We start from the raw sequence: 22,333 nt of genomic DNA, 5'->3' as shown, positions 1-22,333 counted from the left end.
GACAGAGAGAGAAGGAGAGAGATGGAGTGACATAGATGGAAGGACAGATGGAGGGATAGAGAGAGGGAAACAGAGATACAAGGTCAGAGATGGAGTGACAGAGAGGTAAAGACAGATGGAGAGACAGAGGGAGAGAGACAGAGATAGAAGGAGAGAGATGGAGAGACAGAGATGGAAAGACAGATGGAGGGGCAGGGAGAGAGAGACAGAGAGAGAAGGAGAGAGAGGAAGTGACAGAGAGAGAAAGACCAATGGAGGGACAGAGAGAGAGAGACAGCGAGAGAGGCAGAGACAGAGATAAGAGGAGAGAGAGGGAGTGACGGTGGGGGGGGGGGGTGGGGAAGACAGATGGAGGGACAGTGAGAGAGAAGGAGGGAGAGGGAGAGACAGAGAGAAGGAGAGAGGGTGTGACAGAGAGGGAAAGACAGATGGAAAGAGAGAGAGAGACAGACAGAGATAGAAGGAGAGAGAGGGAGAGACAGCAAGGGAAACACAGATGGAGGGACGGAGAGAGACCGAGAGAAGGAGAGAGATGGAGTGACAGGGAGTGAAGGACAGATGGAGGCATAGAGAGAGAGAGAGAGAGAGAGAGGCAGAGACAGAGATAGAAGGAGAGAGAGGAGTGACAGAGGGAAGGACAGATGGAGGGATAAAGAGAGAGGCAGAGATGGAAGGAGAGAGAGGGAGTGACAGGGAGGGAAAGACCGATGGAGAGACAGAGAGAGAGAGACAGAGATAGAAGGAGAGAGAGGGAGAGACAGGAAGGGAAAGACAGAGTGAGAGACAGAGACAAGGAGAGAGATGGAGTGACAGGGAGGGAAGGACAGATGGAGGGACAGAGAGAGAGAGACAGAGAGAGAAGGAGAGAGATGGAGTGACAGGGAGGGAAGGACAGATGGAGGGGCAGAGATGGAAGGATTGAGAGAGTGTGTGACAGGGAGGGAAAGACAGATGGAAAGAGAGAGGGAGAGACAGACAGCGAGGGAAAGACATATGGAGGGGCAGAGAGTGAGACAGAGAGAGAAGGAGAGAGAGGGAGTGTCAGGGAGGGAACGACAGATGGAGGGACAGAGAGAGAGCGAGAGACAGGGAGAGAGATGGAGTGACAGGGAGTGAAGGAAAGATGGAGGGATAGAGAGAGAGAGACAGAGAGAGGCAGAGACAGAGATCGAAGGAGGGAGATGGAGTGACGGGGGGTGGGTGGGGGGTGCGGTAGACAGGTGGAGGGACAGAGAGAGAGAGGCAGAGATGGAAGTAGTGAGAGGGAGTGTCAAGGAGGGAAAGACAGATGGAGGGACAAAGTGAGAGACAGAGAGAGCAGGAGAGAGATGGAGTGACAGGGAGGGAAGGACAGATGGGGGGATAGAGAGAGAGAGAGAGAGAGACAGAGATAGAAGGAGAGAGAGGAAGTGACAGGGAGGTAAGGACAGATGGAGCGACAGAGAGACAGAGAGACAGAGATAGAAGGAAAGAGAGGGAGTGACAGAGAGGGAAAGACAGATGGAGGACAGAGGGAGAGAGACAGAGATAGAAGGGGAGAGAGGGAGTGACAGGGAGGGAAAGACAGATGGAGAGACAGAGAGGGAGAGACAGAGAGAGTGGCAGAGACAGAGATAGAAGCAGAGAGAGGGAGTGACAGGGAGGGAAAGACAGATGGAGAGACAGGAAGAGAGACAGAGATCTCTCCCGATGTTTCTGTCTCCATACCTATTTCTTAAATGTTTGTGCACACAGCAGTGAAGGATTACATCAAATTAATTTCTCTTACATTCTCCCTTTCAATCGACTCCGCAATCTCTCTCTCTCCAACCTTGTCCCTCTCCACAGCACTCTCTGTCTCCATATCTAACCCTCTCTCCCTCTGTCTCTCTGTCTCTCTTCTAGTGTCAGAGATAGCAGGAGGGAGAGACAGAGAGAGGAAGACAGAGAGAGAATGTTGAAGGAACTGTACTCTATTCCTAAACTGTGTTGAACCTGCTCTGGGAGTGTTTGATGGGCTACATTAATCGGCCGTGTACAGTCCTGTATCAGGCTGTGAAGAAGCACAGCTTGTTCAGTGTACAACGGGTCAAAGGGAACGATTCACTCCTGTCTGCTACTGGGAAGAGAGACTGACCTTAACATCAAGGCAGCGTTTGACCGAGTGTGACATCGAGGAACCCGAGTAAAACTGAAGTCAGTGGGAATCTGCTGGTTGGAGTCATACCGAGCACAAAGGAAGATGGTTGTGGATGTTAGAAGTCAATCATCTCAGTCCCAGGACATCACTGCAGGAGTTCCTCAGGGTAGTGTCCGAGGCCCATCCATCTTCAGCTGCTTCCTCAATGACCTGCCCTCCATCGTAAGGTCAGAAGTAGGGATGTTCACTGTTGATTGCACAGTGTTCAGTTCCATTCACACCTCCTCAGATAATGAAATCCCAGCAGGAAGTGCTGGAAATACTGAGCAGGTCAGGCAGCATCTGTGGAGAGAGAAACAGAGTTAGTGATTCAGCTCGATACTTTCCAGATTTCCAGCATCCACAGTATTTTACCTCAGATAATGAAGCAATCCAGAGCCACATGCACCAAGACCCGGACAACATTCAGGTTTGGGCCGACCAGTGACAAGTAACATTCACGTCACACAAGTGCCAGGCAATGACCATCTGCAACAAGAGAGAATCCAACCACCTCCCCTTGGCATTCAAAGCATTATCCCATCACTGAATCACCCAGCGTCAACATCCTGGGGAAACATTGACATCAAACTTAACAGAACAAATCACATCAATAGTTTCTTCACCATCTCTCCGGGACAGAGAGACACAGATAAAGAATGTGAGTAAGCTTTGACAGAACCTCAGTTCATTGTTCCAACCATTGTTAATGATAGAAATCAAGGATTATATTAGAGCAAAGGAAGAGGCAGAGAATGTTAGCCCCTTTATAACTATATCCTTTAGTTTAGATTGCCTCTCCTCCTTCTTCCTACCTGTGGAGGTGGGAGATGTGGGCATGGTTCTTAATGAATTCTCTGTGTCCGTCTTTATAAAAGAGTGGGAACGATACAGAGATTGTAGTTAAAGAGGAGGAGTGTGAAATATTGGATGGGATAAACAGAGTGAGAGGGGAAATATGAAGGTGTTTGGCAGCTTTGAAAGTGGATAAATGGTCAGGCCTGGATGCATTGGAATCAGTTCAGAGAAGGTTCACTCGGCTGATTCCTGGGATGAAGGGGTTATCTTTGAGGAATGGTGGAACAGGTTGGGCCGATACTCATTGGAGTTCAGAAGAATGAGAGGTGATCTTATTGAAACATACAAGATTCTGAGGGGACTTTACAGGGCGGATGCTGGGAGGATGTTCCCGTTGTGGGGAAGTCTAGATCGAGGGGGCAGGTACACTGTGGGGTTTGATACAGAGTAAAGCTGCCTCTGTAGATGCCTCTCTTTCTCCTCCTCCATCCAGATGGAGAGAGTAACAGTGAGAAAGAACAGGGATAGATATGGAGAATAAGAGAGAGAGGGAAGGATTGCAATGGGGAGAGAGTACCAGAGAGAAAGAGGAAGAGATTGGGATGGAGAGTGTTGGTCAATGTTCCTGCAAATCTGCATGCAGCAGCCTCAAAGGTCCCACGCAGATCCTGTTCCACAATAAATAGCACACGTCTTCAAAGATTCTTCAAAGATTTCAAGGGACAGCTCACGTTAAAAAAACTGGGCACGCACAACATCTAAATTTTCACGGGAACATTGGAGCCAACTGCGGAATACATGTTTCTTACCAGCCTGCATAAGGAAGTGCAACCTCTGCAGATGCGGTGAAACCAAAAGCAGCTGAATTCAAATGGCAAACTGATGTATGTGGAGCTTTACAAAGGGTCTGAGAGAGGAGAGAGAAACAGACATAGACACACACACACACAGAAACACACACACACACAGAAACACACACACAGAAACACACACAGAAACACACACACAGACACACAGAAACACACACACAGACACACAGAAACACACACACACACAGAAACACACACACAGAAACACACACAGAAACACACACACAGACACACAGAAACACACACACACACACAGAAACACACACAGAAACACACACACAGACACACAGAAACACACACAGACACAGAAACACACACACAGAAACACACACAGAAACACACACAGACACACAGAAACACACACACAGACAGAAACACACACACAGAAACACACACAGAAACACAACACAGACACACAGAAACACACACACAGAAACACACACACACAGAAACACACACACACATAGAGAAACACACACACACACAGACGCAGAAACACACACACACACACAGAAACACACACACACAGAAACACACACACAGAAACACACACACACACAGAAACACACACACACACAGACGCAGAAACACACACACACACAGACGCAGAAACACACACACACACAGACGCAGAAACACACACACACACACAGAAACACACACACACAGAAACACACACACACACAGAAACACACACGCACACACAGAAACACACACACACACAGAAACACACACACACACACACAGAAACACACACACACACACACAGAAACAGAGTGACTCAGGGACAGAGAGCGAAAGAAGAATATTTCAATTTTCAAAAGGAATTTGATGAGATCAACCTTCGATTTAAAAACGACAATTGATTTTGCATCAATGTTTGCGTGCAGAAGACACGTTCCAAACTACCACCACCTTTAGCCTGGAGTGGCGGATTTTTGCTCAGAGTGTTGTGAATCTTTGGAATTCTCTACTCCAGTGGGCTGTGGAAACTCAGTCTGGGAAAAAGGCATTGAAGTGGATGATCAGCCAGGATCGTATTGAATGGCGGAACAGGCTCGATGGGCTGAATGGCCTACTCCTGTTCCTATGTTCCCAAGCTGCTGAAATAGTTTCTCCCAAACTACCCCATCAGTTCCCCTTAATATCTCAACACCTTTGAACAAATCACCTTGATCCTCCTAAATTCCAGGCAATAAATCCCTAGTTTGTGTAATATCACCTCGTAATTTAACCCTTGGAGTCCAGTTATCATTCTAGTAAATCTGCACTGCACTCAAATGGACATGGACCCCCCAAAGTCTCTTTGAACCGCCAGTATTTCTATCTTTTCACCATTTATAAAGTACTCTGTTCTAGTCTTTTTTACTGACATGGAAATCTAACTACCACAGTTTTGCCCATTTATTTAAGATATTAATATCTCTTTGTAATTTGATGCTTCCAGCTACACTGCTTACAATGCTGCCTATTTTTGTGTCATTGGTAAACTTGGGTATGTGACATTCTACCACATCATCTTAAATCGTTAATAAATACAGCAAAACTGAGACACACACGGGCTTTGCACTGGTAGACAGGAGTGAATCATTCCATCCGAGAGGTTTTTAAATTCCATATTTATGTTTATTTTTAGAAAAAACAAAATTCAAATTCACAACAGCCCAGTGTGGGATTTGAACTCCTACTTTTTCAATCATCAGCTCAGGCCTTCAAATTAAAACCCATAAAATGAGATTCATTTTCCTACTGCTGTTGTGTAACTGACTGAGGTTTTGTATATTGTTCCCTTCTCCTCTTCTTCCATGTGTCTGAAGTCTTTGAAGTTTGTCAGACATTGGTAAACTACTTCATGTGGTGTTCTGTAAATACCTTCAATTCTGTGTATCTGGAAGGGACACAATTCAAATTCTCACCTTATTGCATCAACTAAAACCTGCAGGTCCATTCAAACAACTCTATTTCCTGTCTCTGCAAAGAAAGCTCACACTTCCACAATGCAGGAATGTCTGAATGGAAACAGCTTTTGACACATTTCCCAACATGTTTGCTAACACTTTTCAGGATGAAGCTAAATTCAACTTAGAGATTGCAAGCCCCAAATTGAATCTTTTAGATGTAAAAAGTGACACAAATGAAATCCCAGATCTCTCTGTCCCTGCACCCATTTTAACATTGGACTATTTAGTTTATATCGCTTCTCCTCAGCCTTCCTTCCAAAATACATCATTTTACATTTCTCAGCATTGAAGTTAACCTGCCATGTGTCTGACCATTTCACCAGACTGCCTCTATCCTCCTGAAGTCTACTCCTATTCCCTTCACTGTTTATTACATTGCAAATGGCACAATGTTGAAGTTATGCCCTGTAAACCCAAGTCTAAGTCATTCATATATCAATAAGATCAGTGGTCCTAATCAAAACCCCTGGGGAATACCACAATTTACACTGTATACAGTGAGTACAAAAGCCGAGAGGGTGCGCTGAACATTTATAAAGCTCTGGTCAGGTAACAGAGAGGGAGAGACTGGGATTCAGAGGGTAACGGAGAGGGAGAGACTGGGATTCAGACGGTAACAGAGAGGGAGAGTCTGGGATTCAGAGGGTAACAGAGAGGGAGAGTCTGGGATTCAGAGGGTAACGGAGAGGGAGAGACTGGGACTCAGAGGGTAACAGAGAGGGAGAGACTGGGATTCAGAGGGTAACGGAGAGGGAGAGTCTGGGATTCAGAGGGTAACGGAGAGGGAGAGACTGGGACTCAGAGGGTAACAGAGAGGGAGAGACTGGGATTCAGATGGTAACAGAGAGGGAGAGACTGGAATTCAGAGGGTAAGAGAGAGGGAGAGACTGGGATTCAGATGGTAACAGAGAGGGAGAGACTGGGATTCAGAGGGTAAGAGAGAGGGAGAGACTGGGATTCAGATGGTAACAGAGAGGGAGAGTCTGGGATTCAGAGGGAAACAGAGAGGGAGAGACTGGGATTCAGACGGTAACAGAGAGGGAGAGTCTGGGATTCACAGGGTAACAGAGAGGGAGAGTCTGGGACTCAGAGGGTAAGAGAGAGGGAGAGACTGGGATTCACAGGGTAACAGAGAGGGAGAGTCTGGGATTCAGAGGGAAACATGGAGGGAGAGACTGGGATTCAGAGAGTAACAGAGGGGGAGAGAATGGGATTCAGAGGGTAACGGAGAGGGAGAGACTGGGATTCAGAGGGTAACAGAGAGGGAGAGACTGGGATTCAGAGGGTAACAGAGAGGGTGAGACTGGGATTCAGAGGGTAACCGAGAGGGAGAGACTGGAATTCAGAGGGTAACAGAGAGGGAGAGACTGGAATTCAGAGAGTAACAGAGAGGGAGAGACTGGGATTCAGAGAGTAACAGAGAGGGAGAGACTGGAATTCAGAGAGTAACAGAGAGGGAGAGACTGGGATTCAGAGGGTAACAGAGAGGGAGAGACTGGAATTCAGAGGGTAACAGAGAGGGAGAGTCTGGGATTCAGAGGGTAACTTAGGGAGAGACTGGGATTCAGAGGGTAACAGAGAGGGAGAGACTGGAATTCAGAGAGTAACAGAGAGGGAGAGACTGGGATTCAGAGGGTAACAGAGAGGGAGAGACTGGAATTCAGAGGGTAACAGAGAGGGAGAGTCTGGGATTCAGAGGGTAATTTAGGGAGAGACTGGGATTCAGAGGGTAACAGAGAGGGAGAGACTGGAATTCAGAGAGTAACAGAGAGGGAGAGACTGGGATTCAGAGGGTAACAGAGAGGGTGAGACTGGGATTCAGAGGGTAACCGAGAGGGAGAGTCTGGGATTCACAGGGTAACAGAGAGGGAGAGTCTGGGACTCAGAGGGTAAGAGAGAGGGAGAGACTGGGATTCACAGGGTAACAGAGAGGGAGAGTCTGGGATTCAGAGGGAAACATGGAGGGAGAGACTGGGATTCAGAGAGTAACAGAGGGGGAGAGAATGGGATTCAGAGGGTAACGGAGAGGGAGAGACTGGGATTCAGAGGGTAACAGAGAGGGAGAGACTGGAATTCAGAGGGTAACAGAGAGGGAGAGACTGGGATTCAGAGGGTAACAGAGAGGGAGAGACTGGAATTCAGAGGGTAACAGAGAGGGAGAGTCTGGGATTCAGAGGGTAACTTAGGGAGAGACTGGGATTCAGAGGGTAACAGAGAGGGAGAGACTGGAATTCAGAGAGTAACAGAGAGGGAGAGACTGGGATTCAGAGGGTAACAGAGAGGGAGAGACTGGAATTCAGAGGGTAACAGAGAGGGAGAGACTGGGATTCAGAGGGTAACAGAGAGGGAGAGACTGGAATTCAGAGGGTAACAGAGAGGGAGAGTCTGGGATTCAGAGGGTAACTTAGGGAGAGACTGGGATTCAGAGGGTAACAGAGAGGGAGAGACTGGAATTCAGAGAGTAACAGAGAGGGAGAGACTGGGATTCAGAGAGTAACAGAGGGAAAAATAGAGTTGGGGAGGGCAACATAGAAATTTTAAGGCACAGAGAGTGGCCACTTAGCCCATTCTCTTTGTGCCAGCCGAAAAACGATCAACCTATTCTAATCCCACCTTCCAGCATTTGGTCCGAGCACTGCAGCTTACCGCACTTGAGGTGCCTATCCAGACTCCTTCTGAATGAGTTGAGGGTCTCTGCCTCAACTACCCTTTCAGGCAGTGAGTTCCAGACCATTGCGACCCTCTGGGTGAAAAAGATTTTCCTCAACTCCCCTCTAATTTTTCGACCAATCACTTTAAATCTATGCCCCCTCGTCACTGACCTTTCTGCTATGGTTCTCTGCCCTTCACCTCCACTCTATCCTGGACCCTCAAAATTTTGTACATTTCAATCAGATCTCCCCTCAGCCTTCTCTGTTCCAAGGACAACAACCCCTGCCTATCCTCACAGCTACAATTCTCCAGTCCTGGCAACATCCTAGAAAATGGGAGAGAGACAAAGTCCCGTGTTCATAACACATGGATAAAGAGGTTAATCATCTGAGCTGTTACTCTGAGATAGAGACAGAGAGAGAGAAAGAGAGAGAGAGAGGGAGAGAGAGAGGGAGGGAGAGAGGGAGGGAGAGAGAGAGGGAGAGAGGGAGTGAGAGAGGGAGTGAGAGAGGGAGGGAGAGAGGGAGTGAGAGAGGGAGGGAGAGACAGAGGGAGAGAGGGAGGGAGAGATAGTGTGGGGGAGACACAAACTGAGACGTGGACAGAGGCAGCGAGAGAGAGAGAGGGAGAGATAGAGATAGAGAGAGACAGAGAGAGAGGGAGCGATGGTGTGAGGGAGGCACAAATTGAGACATGGACAGAGGTTGAGAAAGAGAGCGAGGGAGAGACAGAGAGAGAGAGCTGGGGGAGAGACAGATAGAGAGTGAGAGAGGCACAGAGAGAGAAGGAGACACAGAGAGGCAGACAGAGAGCTAGAGAGAGACAGAGAGAGAGGGAGAGATGGTGTGAGGGAGGCACAAATCAGTCATTGGGAAAATGCTCGAATCTATAATAAAGGATGTGATAACAGGACACTTAAAGAGAGATTGCAGGGGGTGGGGGGAGAGAGAAATGGGGGGAGAGAGAAATGGGGGGGAGAGAGATGGGGGAGAGTGTGTGAGTGAGACGGAGCAAAGGAGAGAGATACTAGGTTAGGTGGGACAATGTGTGAGGAGAACACAAATAGACTACAAAGAGAGATTTGATTGGGTTAGACAGCGATAAATGTCCCAATGTTGTGGTAACATAAAATGGCCACTGAAAATGAACCTAAAATGGCTGACTGATGTGTGTGGATTTCCACAGATGAGAGGAGAGAGAGAGAGACAGACAGACAGAAAGAAAGAGAGACAAAGAGGGAGACAGAGACTAAGACACAGAGAGTGATCGCAGGATATTTGTCGTAGGACAGAGGAAGAGGAGGAGGCCATTTGGCCCCTCAACCCTATTCTGTCATTCAATGAGCTCATGGCTGATGTGTGATCTAACTCCATGTACCTATCTTTGCCCCTTAATACCTTTGGTTAACAAAAATCTCTCAAACTCAGATTTAAAAATTAACAAGTGTCTCAGCATCAATTGCTGATTGTGGAAGAGAGTTCCAAACTGATACCACACCTGGTGTGTTGAAGTGTTTCTTCATTTCACTCCTGAAAGGTTTTTAGACTAGGTTTATATTTTTAGACTATGCCCCCATGTTCTAGACTCTGCAGCCAGTGGGAATTGTTACTCTCTGTCCACCCTATCAGTTTCCCTTATTACCTTGAAAACAATCATCAAATCACACCTGAGCCTTCAAAATTCCAGGGATACAGAGTAAATCTCCAGCTACACTGTCCCATTAAATATTCCCAAGCCAAGCACAATGTTGGGTTTGACACAGTGTAAATTTCCCTCTACACTGTCCCATCACACACTCCCAGGGCAGGAACATCATGGGGTGGATACAGAGTGAATCTCACTCTACACTGTCCGATAGAGACAGACAGAGAGAGAGAGACAGAAAAAGAGAAACAGAGAGACACGGACTGACAGGGTGACTAAAAGAGATGGAAGGATACTTCACAGGGGATATTGGAAGAGGAGGATGCAATTCAACCCCACAGCCCTGTTCCGGCATCAAATGAGATCTTGGCTGATCTGTGATGTAACTTACACCATATATCCTGCCTTTGCCCTTTATCTCTTAATACCTTTGGTTAACAAGAATCTATCAATCACAGATTTAAAAATTAACCAATAAACCAGCATGAAATTTCCACAAGCAAAATCATTGTGCGGGTGTTTCTGTGTGTGTGTTTGTGTGTCTATGTCTGTTTGGGTGTGATGGCTCCCACAGTGGAATAGCTTGCTGGATGTTTAAAATGGAGGTTATTCCTTCTGGATCATCAAAAGTATCCGCCTGGGCCCCAACTTCATCTACATTTCCCCCTCTCCCGATGTTTTTTTCTCTCCATATCTATCTCTAATATGTTTGTGTCCACAGCAGTGAAGGATTACATCAAATTAATATATCTTACATTATCCTTTTCATCCACCTCAACAACCTCTCTCTCTCCAACTTTGTCCCTCTCTACAGCACTCTCTCTGCCTTCATATCTAACCCTCCCTCCCTCTGTCTCTCTCCTAACGTCAGAGATAGCAGGAGGGAGAGACAGAGAGAGAATGTTGAAGGAACTGTACTCTGTTCCTAAACTGTGCTGAACCTGCTCTGGGAGTGTTTGATGGGCTACATTAATGGGCCGTGTACAGTCCTGTATCAGGCTGTGAAGAAGCACAGCTTGTTCAGTGTACAACGGGTCAAAGGGAACGATTCACTCCTGTCTGCTACTGGGAAGAGAGACTGACCTTCACATCAAGGCAGCGTTTGGCCGAGTGTGACATCGAGGAGCCCGAGTAAAACTGAAGTCAGTGGGAATCGGGGGAAATCTCTCCACTGGTTGGAATCATACCGAGCACGAAGGAAGATGGTTTTGGTGGTTGGAGGTCAATCATCTCAGTCCCAGGCCTTCATTGCAGGAGTTTATCAGGGTCGTGTCCTCAGCCCAGCCATCTTCAACTGAGATCCCAGCAGAAAATGCTGGATATACTGAGCAGGTCAGGCAGCATCTGTGGAGAGAGAAACAGAGTTAGTGATTCAGCTCGATGCTTTCCAGATTTCCAGCATACACAGTATTTTGCTTCAGATAATGAAGCAATCCAGAGCCACATGCACCAAGACCCGGAAAACATTCAGGTTTGGGCCGACCAGTGACAAGTAACATTCACGTCACACAAGTGCCAGGCAATGACCATCTGCAACAAGAGAGAATCCAACCACCTCCCCTTGGCATTCAAAGCATTATCCCATCGCTGAATCACCCAGCGTCAACATCCTGGGGAAACATTGACATCAAACTTAACTGAACGAAACACATCAATAGTTTCTTCACCCAGTGGCTGGTGGGTGTCTGGAACTCACTGCCTGAAAGGGTGGTAGAGGCAGAAACCCTCATCACATTTAAAACAATCTCTTGGATATTCACTTCTCTATATTTAAAATGGGTAAGGAATAACTCTCCTCGTCTGCACTGCCCCATCGAACACTCGCAGAGAAGGTACAGCATGGGTTAGATACAGAGTAAAGCTCCATTTAAACTGTCCCTGGAGTGTCAGATGAACTCGGGTCACTCACTGTGCCTGGCTCAGCCTCAAGCCTCACCTGCCTCAGTCACTGAGACGCTCCTGTATCACTTGCCTTAATGTAAGCGGATGCCGGGTTTGGGAGCAGGACAGGCACACGGGATTAGGACGACTGCTCATGTGGAGGATAAGCATCAGTAATCCCTCAGAGAATCAGAACAGACCAGCGAGACTCAGAAAAGGAAACTTGTGTTGAATTTGTGAGTCTTGCATTGTGGAATATTTTAGTATTTGGTGAGAATGTTGATCCAGTGATATTTTGCCCCAGTGGGATGAATAGATACTATATGACTTTATTACAACAGTAAGGTACCGTGTGTACTGTAAATATGGACTGAAATCACAATGTAACTGATCAATTTTCAGCTGAATTTTATGACTACAGTTATACCTGCTATCCTGTCAGAATGTACATAAGACACGATGGGATGAAGTCAAAGTGGACACTGTTGAATTTGCTAGCTTGATCTTTGTGGGAACACAAGAATTAAGTAAGTTAAAAATATTAAATGGTCAATTCACTTGTTTAAGTAAACACTCAACAGAAATGGGTCTGGAATGTCCTTTGTGCTGCATTCCTAAGACAAGATATGGACAGTAAATGACCAAAGGCCTGGAATTGCAAGAAGGCAGGATATGGAGAATAAAATGGAGTCTTTTAATGACAAGAAATTAGTTACGGGTGAGGCTTGGAATGTAGAAGCAAATGCAATGTGTGTGTGGGGTGGTCCAGGCAGTATAGGAAAAGATATTGATCACACACAGTGATTGATCATGCAGGGAAAGACCCTAACACTGAGCCCAGTGACATGGTGCACGAGGGGAGAGTGAGAGTCAGTCCTGGATATAAGGGGGTCCCTTTCCTTTATCTGACACTGCAGTCCAGATAGCCGGGCCAGCGATTGGAAGAAGATCCCTCCTGAACGACAGATCATCAATCAGTGGGAACTTGGTGAGATTAAAGACACAGACTAGGTGAGAGTCTGTGGGGATCATTTACAGCATTGATTTTTCCAGGAATATTCTCTGGATTTTACTGGAATTCTATGGAAGCGAATCTATGTATAATCTTTAATCTTGTAGTGCATGTGTAATGTTTAATTTCTGAAAACCATACAGAGTAAAGCTTAAGGTACTGCAACAAATTCAAGAGTGTTGGCATTTATTACCTTCTGGGGTCGAATCTGTAGTTCAGTTGGACTAGACTTGTGAATAATTGTTTTGAAGTTGTTTTTCCGACAGTACGAGTGTAAATCGATCTGCAGCATCCCATCATATAATATACTTTGCTGTCTATATTGTCTGAATACAGACATAAAATATCCACAAATTTTGCTATTTATTCCGGGGCAGACAGGTGAAGTGTTTATTTTGTCTGTGATTTAACTCGACCCCTAATGATAACCAACATGGTGGGAGAGAGTGATAGACAGAGAGAGAGGAACAGAGGTAGAGTAACAGAGAGATAGGGAGAGATAGAAACGGAGAGAGTAACAGAGAGATAGTGAGGGATAGAGACAGAAGCAGAGAGATAGAAAGTGCCAGGAGACCCTGAGACACTTTAGAAGCAGGGGGACTGGGAGACAGGCTGTGTGGAGACCCTGGGGTAACGTTATGGGACCAGAGACAGAGACACACACACTCTTCCCCTCTATTAATAAAATGGTGGGAGGAAGAGAGAGAGAGAGAGAGATGGGTGAGGGAGAAGGAGGAGGAATAATAAGAAGTCCCAAAGGTGTTACACAGGGTGCATTTTAAAACAAAACCTGACGCCAAACCCACAGAAGTTGAGATTAAGGCTGATGACCAAATGTTTGGTCAAAGAGGTTAGTTTTAAGGAACGTCTTTAAGCAGGAATGAGAGATAGAGACGGAGAGGTTTAGGGAAGGAATTCCCCAGTGTTAACAGGCAGTGACATTAATTCCTGATTGCCAGTAGAGATTTATTAGGAAAGGGTATTAATGTTTACGGAGCGGAGACAGCTCGATGTGGAGAAGGAGCAAATCAGCCATGACCTGAGTGAATGGGCAGGACAGGCTCGAGGGGCCGAATGGCCTCCTCCTGTCTTCCTCAGGGATTTATTAATATCACTGCCAATGTACTGATGGTTTCCTGTTTGAAAAAAGCTGACCAGGTTGGTGTTCTCTCTGGTCTCCCCTAAACCCTCCCGCCAGCCTTGGAACGACTCACGGATTCATGTCTAAGGGAACTGGTCAATGGTTCTGGCAGAATTTCCCTCTTCGCGGATGGGTTAATAAAGCCGATGGGATCCTGAGCTTTATAAAATGAGGTCTCGAGTGTAAATGTCAGGAAGTGATGCTAAACCTTTATAAAATAATAGTTTGTCCTCGGCTGCAGTATTGTGTCCAATTCTGGGACCACACTTTAGGAAGAACATGGAGGCTTTGGTGAATGTATAGAAGAGATTTACTGGAACGGTTCCTGGATGAGATTATTACAGTTACACTGATAGACTGGAGAAGCTGGGCTTGTTCTCCTTAGAACAGAGAAGATTAAAAGGAGATTTCCCTTTCGTGAAACCATGTTGACTTTGTTTGATGACACAATGACATATTTCCCAAGAGTGTGCAGGTACAGAGGGAGCTGGAGGTTCACGAGCAGTGATCTTTGAAGGCAGCAGCACATAGTAAGAGAGTAATTAGCAAAACATATGTGATCTTGGTCTTCAGAGAGACAGAGAGAGAGAGGGAGGGAGTGACGGGTAGAAAGAGGGAGGGAGAGATGGGCAGAAAGAGGGAGGGAGAGATGGGCAGAGACAGGCAGATTGTAGGAGAACTTTTACATCTAACTGCGTTAAAAAATATCACAAATTTAAAGGGACTGTGCACTGAAAAAGATGGCCACACGCAACAACTAAAGTCACACACCATCCTGACTTGGAACGATATTGCACTGGGTCACAATCCTGGAACTCCCTTCCTAACAGCACTGTGGGTCTACCTAACCCACACGGACTGCAGTGGTTCAAGAACATGGTTCACCACCACCTTCTCAAGGGAAATTAGGGATGGACAATAAATACTGGCCTTGACAGTGACACGCACGTCACTCGAATCAATTTAAAAAAATAAAAATTCAGCACCGAGACACTTAAAGAGATATTAGACTAGACGACCAAATACTTGGTCAAAGAGGTTGGATTTAGGGAGCGTCTTCAAATAGGAAAGAGAGTTAGTGAAACGGAGAGGTTCAGGAAAGGAATTCCAGAGTTCGGGCCTTGGCAGTTTGAAGGTACGGCCACCAATGGTGGAACGATTCAAATTGGGGATGTTCAAGAGGCCAGAATTAGAGGATCAGAGATATTGGTGGATTGTGGAGCTGGAGGATATTGCAGAGATAGGGAGGGGTCATTTGTGGAAGACAATTCCAAATCCTTTGTGTGTAGAAGTGTGAATAGATTTCAGCTTGAAAGAATTTAGATTAATTTTCTATTTTTAGACTGTGTCCCTCGTCCGAGATTCCCCAACCAGTGAGAAGATTTTCTCTCTATCTACCCCATCAGTTTCCAGGATTATCTTATAAACTTTGATCAAATCACCCCTTACCCTTCTTAATTCCAGGGATACAGAGTAAAGCTCTGTCTTCTCTGTTCTATCAAACACTACCAGGGCAGGTACAGTGTGGGGTTCGATACAGAGTAAAGCTGCCTCTATATATGCCTCTCTTTCTCCTCCTCCATCCAGATGGAGAGAGTAACAGTGAGAAAGACAGGGATAGATATAGAGAGAGAATAACAGAGAGAGGGATGGATAGCAATGGGGAGAGATTACCAGAGAGAAAGAAGAAGAGATTGGGATGGAGAGTGTCGGTCAGTGTTCCTGCAAAGCTGTGTGCTGTAGCCTGGAAGGTGCCACGCAGGTCCTGTTCCGTGATAAATAACACATGTCTGCAAAGATTCTTCAAATATTTAAAGGGACAGCGCACAAAAAGAATAACTGGCCCTGCACAACAACTAAAATTTCTGGGAACATTGGAGCCAGCTGTGGCTCTGTGGGTAATAATCCTGCCTCTGAGTTATACGTTTGTGGGTTCAGGTCAGAACACAAAATCTAGACAGATGCCACCCAACAGAAAATCAGAACAGACCAGAGAGAGTCAGAAAAGGAAACTTGTCTTATATTTGTGGGCTTCGCTTTCTGTAATGTTTTAGTGTTTGAGTACATTTTTAATATTTGCCGATGATAACAAACTTGGAGCAGATGCAAACAGTGAGGATGACACCAATTGACTACAACAGGACATAGATAGTTGAGCAGAATGGGCAGACAAGTGTCAGAAGGAATTTAATACAGGGAAATGTGAGGTGATGTATTTTGGCAGAAGGGATAGGGAGAGGCAATATAGACTTAATGGCACAGTTCTAGGGAGTGTGCAGGGACAGAGGGACCTGGGGTACATGTACATACATCTTTGAAGGTGACAGGACATACTGAGAGAGCAGTCAGTAAAGCATGTGTTATCTTAGGCTTCATAAATAGTTGTGAGTACAAATGCGTGGAAGTTATGCTAAACCTTTCCAAAGCTCTGGTTAGGCCACAACTAGAATATTGCATCCAGTTCTGGTCACCACACATTAGGAAGGATGTGAGGGTCTTTCAGGGGGATCAGAGGAGATGGTAGTTCCAGGGAGGGGAGGGTTTAGCAAAGTGGACTGGAAACAGCTACCTGAAGGTAAATGAGTGTCAGAGCAGTGAGAGTTAGTGAGGGTTGAGAACAAATATTTTCCCACAAAGACAAACAGGGTGAGACCCCCAAATCTAAAGCCCCTGAGATAGCAAGGATCAAACCGGGTGGGATAAGGCACAAAAGAGAGGTTTATGTCAGATACCGAGAGCTCAATACCACAGAAAGCCGAGAGGAGTGAAGAAAGTGCAGGGGTGAAATTAAAAAGCAAATTAGGAGAGCAAAAAGATAGTCGGAAAATAATATTACCATGTAAAATCAAGGAAAGCGAAAAGATGTTTTAAAAATACACGAAGAGCAAGAGGATAACTGAGGATAGAGTATTAGGGATCAAAAAGGGAATTTGTGTGTGGAGGTGTCTGTCTTTATAAAAGAGTGGGAACAATGCAAATATTGTAGTTAAAGAGGAGGAGTGTGAAATATTGGATGGGATAAACAGAGTGAGAGGGAAATATTAAGGTGTTTTGCATCTTTGAAAGTGGATAAATGGTCAGGCCTGGATGCATTGGAATCAGTTCAGAGAAGGTTCACTCGGCTGATTCCTGGGATGAAGGGGTTATCTTTGAGGAATGGTGGAACAGGTTGGGACTATACTCATTGGAGTTTAGAAGAATGAGAGGTGATCTTATTGAAACATACAAGATTCTGAGGGGACTTTACAGGGCGGATGTAGGGAGGATGTTCCCCTTGTGGAGGAGTCTAGAACTAGGGGGCACAGTTTAAAAATAAAGGTTCTGCCATTTAAGACTGAGCTAGTGGTTGGTTCGGCTTTGGAATTCTCTTCCCCAGAAAGCAGTGGAGGTTGGGTCAATGAATATATACAAGGGAGTCAAGGGTTATGGCGGGGCAGGCAGGAAAGTGGAGTTAAAGTCACTATCAGATCAATCATGATCGTATTGACTGGCAGAACAGGCTCAAGGGGCTGAATGGCCTACTCCTGCTCCTATTTCTTCGGATCTACTGGATAAATTGGAGGGTTTTCTCTCCACTTTTTAAACCATTTTTATAACAGAGACAGGGCCATGTGTAATATAAACAGAGACAGGGTCTAGTGCAGACCTAACTAGTGCATTGATAACTGAGACTAGTGTAAAAGGTATCAAGGATACAGAATTCTAAATATACATTCAGGGGAAATTTTTTTCGGCCAGTATCTAGCAAGGTCAACAAGAGATGGGTCAGTTTTACACTTAGTTTTAGGGAATGAAGCTGGTCTGGTGGAAAGTGATTTAGAAAAAGTGGACTGGAAAAAGCTACTTGAAGGTAAATGAGTGTCAGAGCAGTGAGAGGGAATCATTTCATCTTGGAGGATTTATTATTCCAGAGTTATTTTTTATTTTCAGAGAAATTCAAATTCACAAGAGCCCAATGTGGGATTTGAACTCCTGCTTTTTCAGTCATTAGCTCAGGTTTTCAGATTACAAACTGTAAAAGACATTCACCTTCCTCCTGTTGTTACCTGACTGTCTCAGCTTTTGTATATTGTCCCCAATCTTGTTCTTTCATGTGTCTAAAGACTTTGATGTTATTCAGACATTGGTAAACCACTTCATTCTCTCAGGACATCGGCTTAAAGACCTTCAGGGACACAATCCACAATCTAATTCACACCCTATTCAAGCAACCAAAATCTTCAACTCCATTCAAACACCCCGATATCCTGTCCCTGCACAGATAACTGACAGTTCCACAATGCAGGAATGTCTGAATGAGAAACCACATTGACCTGACACAATCCAAGCTCCAAATTGAATCATTAAGATATCGAAAATACCTCAGAAATGTGACTTGTTCCTGGTAACAGTGAGACTGAAACATTTCAGGGTACTATTCAACCAAGAAGGATTCCGAGAAAAGTCAGGATCAGGATTGAAAGAGAAAGAGAGAGAGTGAAATGGGGAGAGAGAGAGAGAGAAAGAGAAACTGTCAGCTCCTGTATGTGGAAGGCCTCTCTCTGTCCTGGCACCCATTTTAACATTGTACCATTTAGTTTAGATTGCCTCTCCCAGTCTTCCTTCCAAAATCCATCACTTCACATTTCTCAGCATTGAAGTTAACCTGCCATTTGTCTGTCCAGTGATAGGTTGGATAGTAAACTGTCAAGAGGACTTAAAGAGTCTACAAAGAGATTTCCATCGGTTAAGTGAGTGGACAAACATTTGGCAGATGGAGTAGAATGTGTCAGGAAGAATAAATAGCAGTATATTATTGAAATGGAGAGAGACTGCAGAACTGTACGGTACAGAGGGATCTGGGGGTCCTGGTACATGAATCACTAAATGTTACTATGCAGGTACAGCGAGTGATTAGAAGGTAAATGGAACAGTGTTGTTTATTACAAGGGGAATAGAATATAAAAATAGGGAAGTGTTGTTACAGCTGTACAGGACCTTAGTTAGACCACATCTGGAGTAATGTGGACTGTTTTGGTCTCCTTACTTAATCAAGGATATAACTGCATTAGAAGCAGTTCAGAGAAGGTTCACTCGGCTGATTCCTGGGATGAAGGGGTTATCTGATGAGGAAAGGTTGAACAGGTTGGGCCGATACCCACTGGAGGTTAGAAGAATGAGAGGTGATCTTATTGAAACATCTCAGGTCCTGAGGGGACTGGACAGGGTGGATGCTGAGAGGATGTTTCCCCTTGTCGGGGAGTCTAGAACGAGGGGACACAGTTTAAAATGAGGGCTCTCCCATTTAAGACTGAGATGAGGAGAAATGTTTTTCTCTCAGAGGGGGGTCAGTCTGTGGAATTCTCTTCCCCAGAGAGCAGTGGAGGCTGGATCATTGAATATATTCAAGGCTGAGTTAGATAGATTTATGATCAACCAGGGAGTCGAGGGTTATGGGACACAGACAGGAAAGTGGAGTTGAGTTCCCAATCAGATCAGCCATTGAATGGCAGAGCAGGCTCGATGGGCTGAATGGCCTACTCCTGTTCCTAATTCATTTGTTCTTGTGTGTTCCATTTCACCAGACTGCCTCTATCCTCCTGAAGTCTGCTACTAGTCCCTTCCCTGTTTATTACATTACAGATGACACAAACATTGGCAAACATTGAAGTTATGCCCTGGAAACCCAAGTCCAAGTCATTAGTATATATCAAAAAGATCAGTGATCCTAATATAAACCTCCACTGTATACCTCCCTCCAGTCTGAAACAACCATTGTCCACTCTCTCAGACAATGTCGTATCCACTCAGCCACTGTCCCTTTCATCCCTGGAGCACCAATATTGCTAACTGGTCAATTAGGAGGCACCATTAAGTCCTCCCCATGAGGACACTGGTCCCAGACCTCTCTGTTTCCACTCTCCCATCAAAATTCCCCAGACAGATACAGCATGGATTAGATACAGAGTAATGCTCCTTCTACACTGTCCCATCCAACAGTCCCAGGGCAGGAACATCATGGGGTGGATACAGAGTGAATCTCACTCGACACTGTCCGAAACAGACAGAGAGAGAGACAGAAAGAGAGAAACAGAGAGAAACAGACTGAAAGGTGACTGAGAGAGAAAGAAGGATATTTAACATCAGACATAGGAAGAGGAGGAGGCAATTTAACCCCTCGACCCTGTTCCAGCATTCAATGAGATCAGGGCTGATCTGTGATCTAACTAACACCATATATCCTGCCTTTGCCCCTTATCTCTTAATACCTTTGGTTAACAAGAATCTATCAATCCCAGATTTAAAAATTAACAATTAAGCCAGCATGAATTCCTGTTTACAGAAGAGAGTTCCAAAATTACAAAGAAATCCAAAGGAATGATTGGACAGGCTGGGGTTGTTTTCTTTGGAACAGAGGAGGCTGAGGAGAGATTGAGTTGAGGTGTATAAAATTATGAGGGGCCTCGATAGAGTGGATAGGAAGGACCTATTTCCCTTAGCACAGAGGTCCATAAGCGGGGACATAGATTTCAAAACTTCCACAACCAATATCATGATGGTATGATGGCTCCCACAGTGGAATAGCTTGCTGAATGTTTAAAATGGAGGATGTTCCCTCTCCATCTCTCCCGCTGTTTCTCTCACCATATTATCTCTTATATGTTTCTGCACACAGCAGTGAAGGATTACATCACATTAATATATCTTACATTCCCCTTTGCAATCCACCCCAACAATCTCTCTCTCCAAACTTGTCCCTCTCTACAGCACTTTTTCTCTGCCTGCATATCTAACCCTCTCTCCCTCTGTCTCTCTCCTAGTGTCAGAGATAGCAGGAGGGAGAGACAGAGAGAGGAGGACAAAGAGAGACACAGAGAACAACCCCAGCTTCTCCAATCTATCCACGTAACTGAAGTCCCTCATCCCTGGAACCTTGCTCGTGAATCTTTTCTGCACCCTCTCTAATGCATCCACATCCTTCCTAAAGTGTGGTGTCCAGAATTGGACCATACTCCAGTTGAGGTGAAACCAGTGTTTTACAAAGGTCCATCATATCTTCCTTGCTTTTGTATTCCATGTCTCTATTTAGAAATCCCAGGACTGACCCCTTATGCCTTTTAACCACTTTCTCAACCTGCCCTGCCACCTTCAGTGATTGGTTCACAAATACCCCCCAGATCTGTCTGTTTCTGCACCCTCTGTTAGAATTGTATTCTTTAGTTTAGATTGCCTCTCCTCCTTCTTCCTGTCTGTGGAGGTGGAAGATGTGGACATGGTTCAGAATGAATACATTGCATCTGTCTTCACAAAAGAAGGGACGACACAGACATTGTAGTCAAGGAGGAGGAGTTTGAAATATTGGATGGGATAAAGATATAGAGAGGAAATATTCAGGGGTTTAACATCTTTGAAAGCTGATAATTCACCAGATTGTTAAGAGGAGCAAGGGAGGAAATAGAGGAGGCTCTGACCATCATTTTCCAATCCTCTCTGGTTACAGGCGTGGTGCCAGAGGACTGGAGGACTGCTAATGTTGTACCATTGATTAAAAAGGGAGAAAGGGATAGACTGAGTAATTACAGGCCACTCAGCCTAACCTCAGTGGAGGGCAAATGATTGGGTACAAGGGAATGATTGATTCCTTTCCAGTACTGTGTGTCTCAGTGTCTCCATGTCTGTGTCTCTGTCACATTTTAAGCACTGACCTTACATTGGTGAGGATTCTGTCTCTGAAATAAATGTCTCAGTGATGTGGGAACATAAAATGTCCACCAAGAACCAACCTAAAATGGCTGACTAATGTTTGTGGATTTCCACAGATGTCTAAGGGTGGAGAGAGACAGACAGACAGACAGAAAGAGAGACAAAGAGAGAGGCACAGATCGAGACACAGATAGTGTCGATGGATATTGTCATTGGACAGAGGACGAGGAGGAGGCCATTTGGCCCCTCAACCCTGTTCTGTCATTCAATGAGATCGTGACTGATCTGTGATCTAACTCCATATTTTCCTCTTTTCCCCATATCACTTCATACCTTTTGTGAGCAAAAATCCATTAATCCCAGATTTTTAAATTAACAAGTGTCTCAGCATCAATTGCTGTTTGTGGAAGAGAGTTCCAAACTGATACCACACCTGGTGTGTTGAAGTGTTTCTTCATTTCACTCCTGAATGGTTTTCGACTATGTTTAGATTTTTAGACTATGCCCCCAAGTTCTAGACTCTGCAGCCAGTGG

The sequence above is a fragment of the Heterodontus francisci genome, unplaced genomic scaffold (genome assembly GCF_036365525.1).
Source record: "Heterodontus francisci isolate sHetFra1 unplaced genomic scaffold, sHetFra1.hap1 HAP1_SCAFFOLD_1344, whole genome shotgun sequence".
Classification (NCBI taxonomy): Eukaryota; Metazoa; Chordata; class Chondrichthyes; order Heterodontiformes; family Heterodontidae; genus Heterodontus; species Heterodontus francisci.
The sequence above is the reverse complement of the archived record's forward strand: the minus strand, read 5'-3'. Positions refer to the sequence as shown.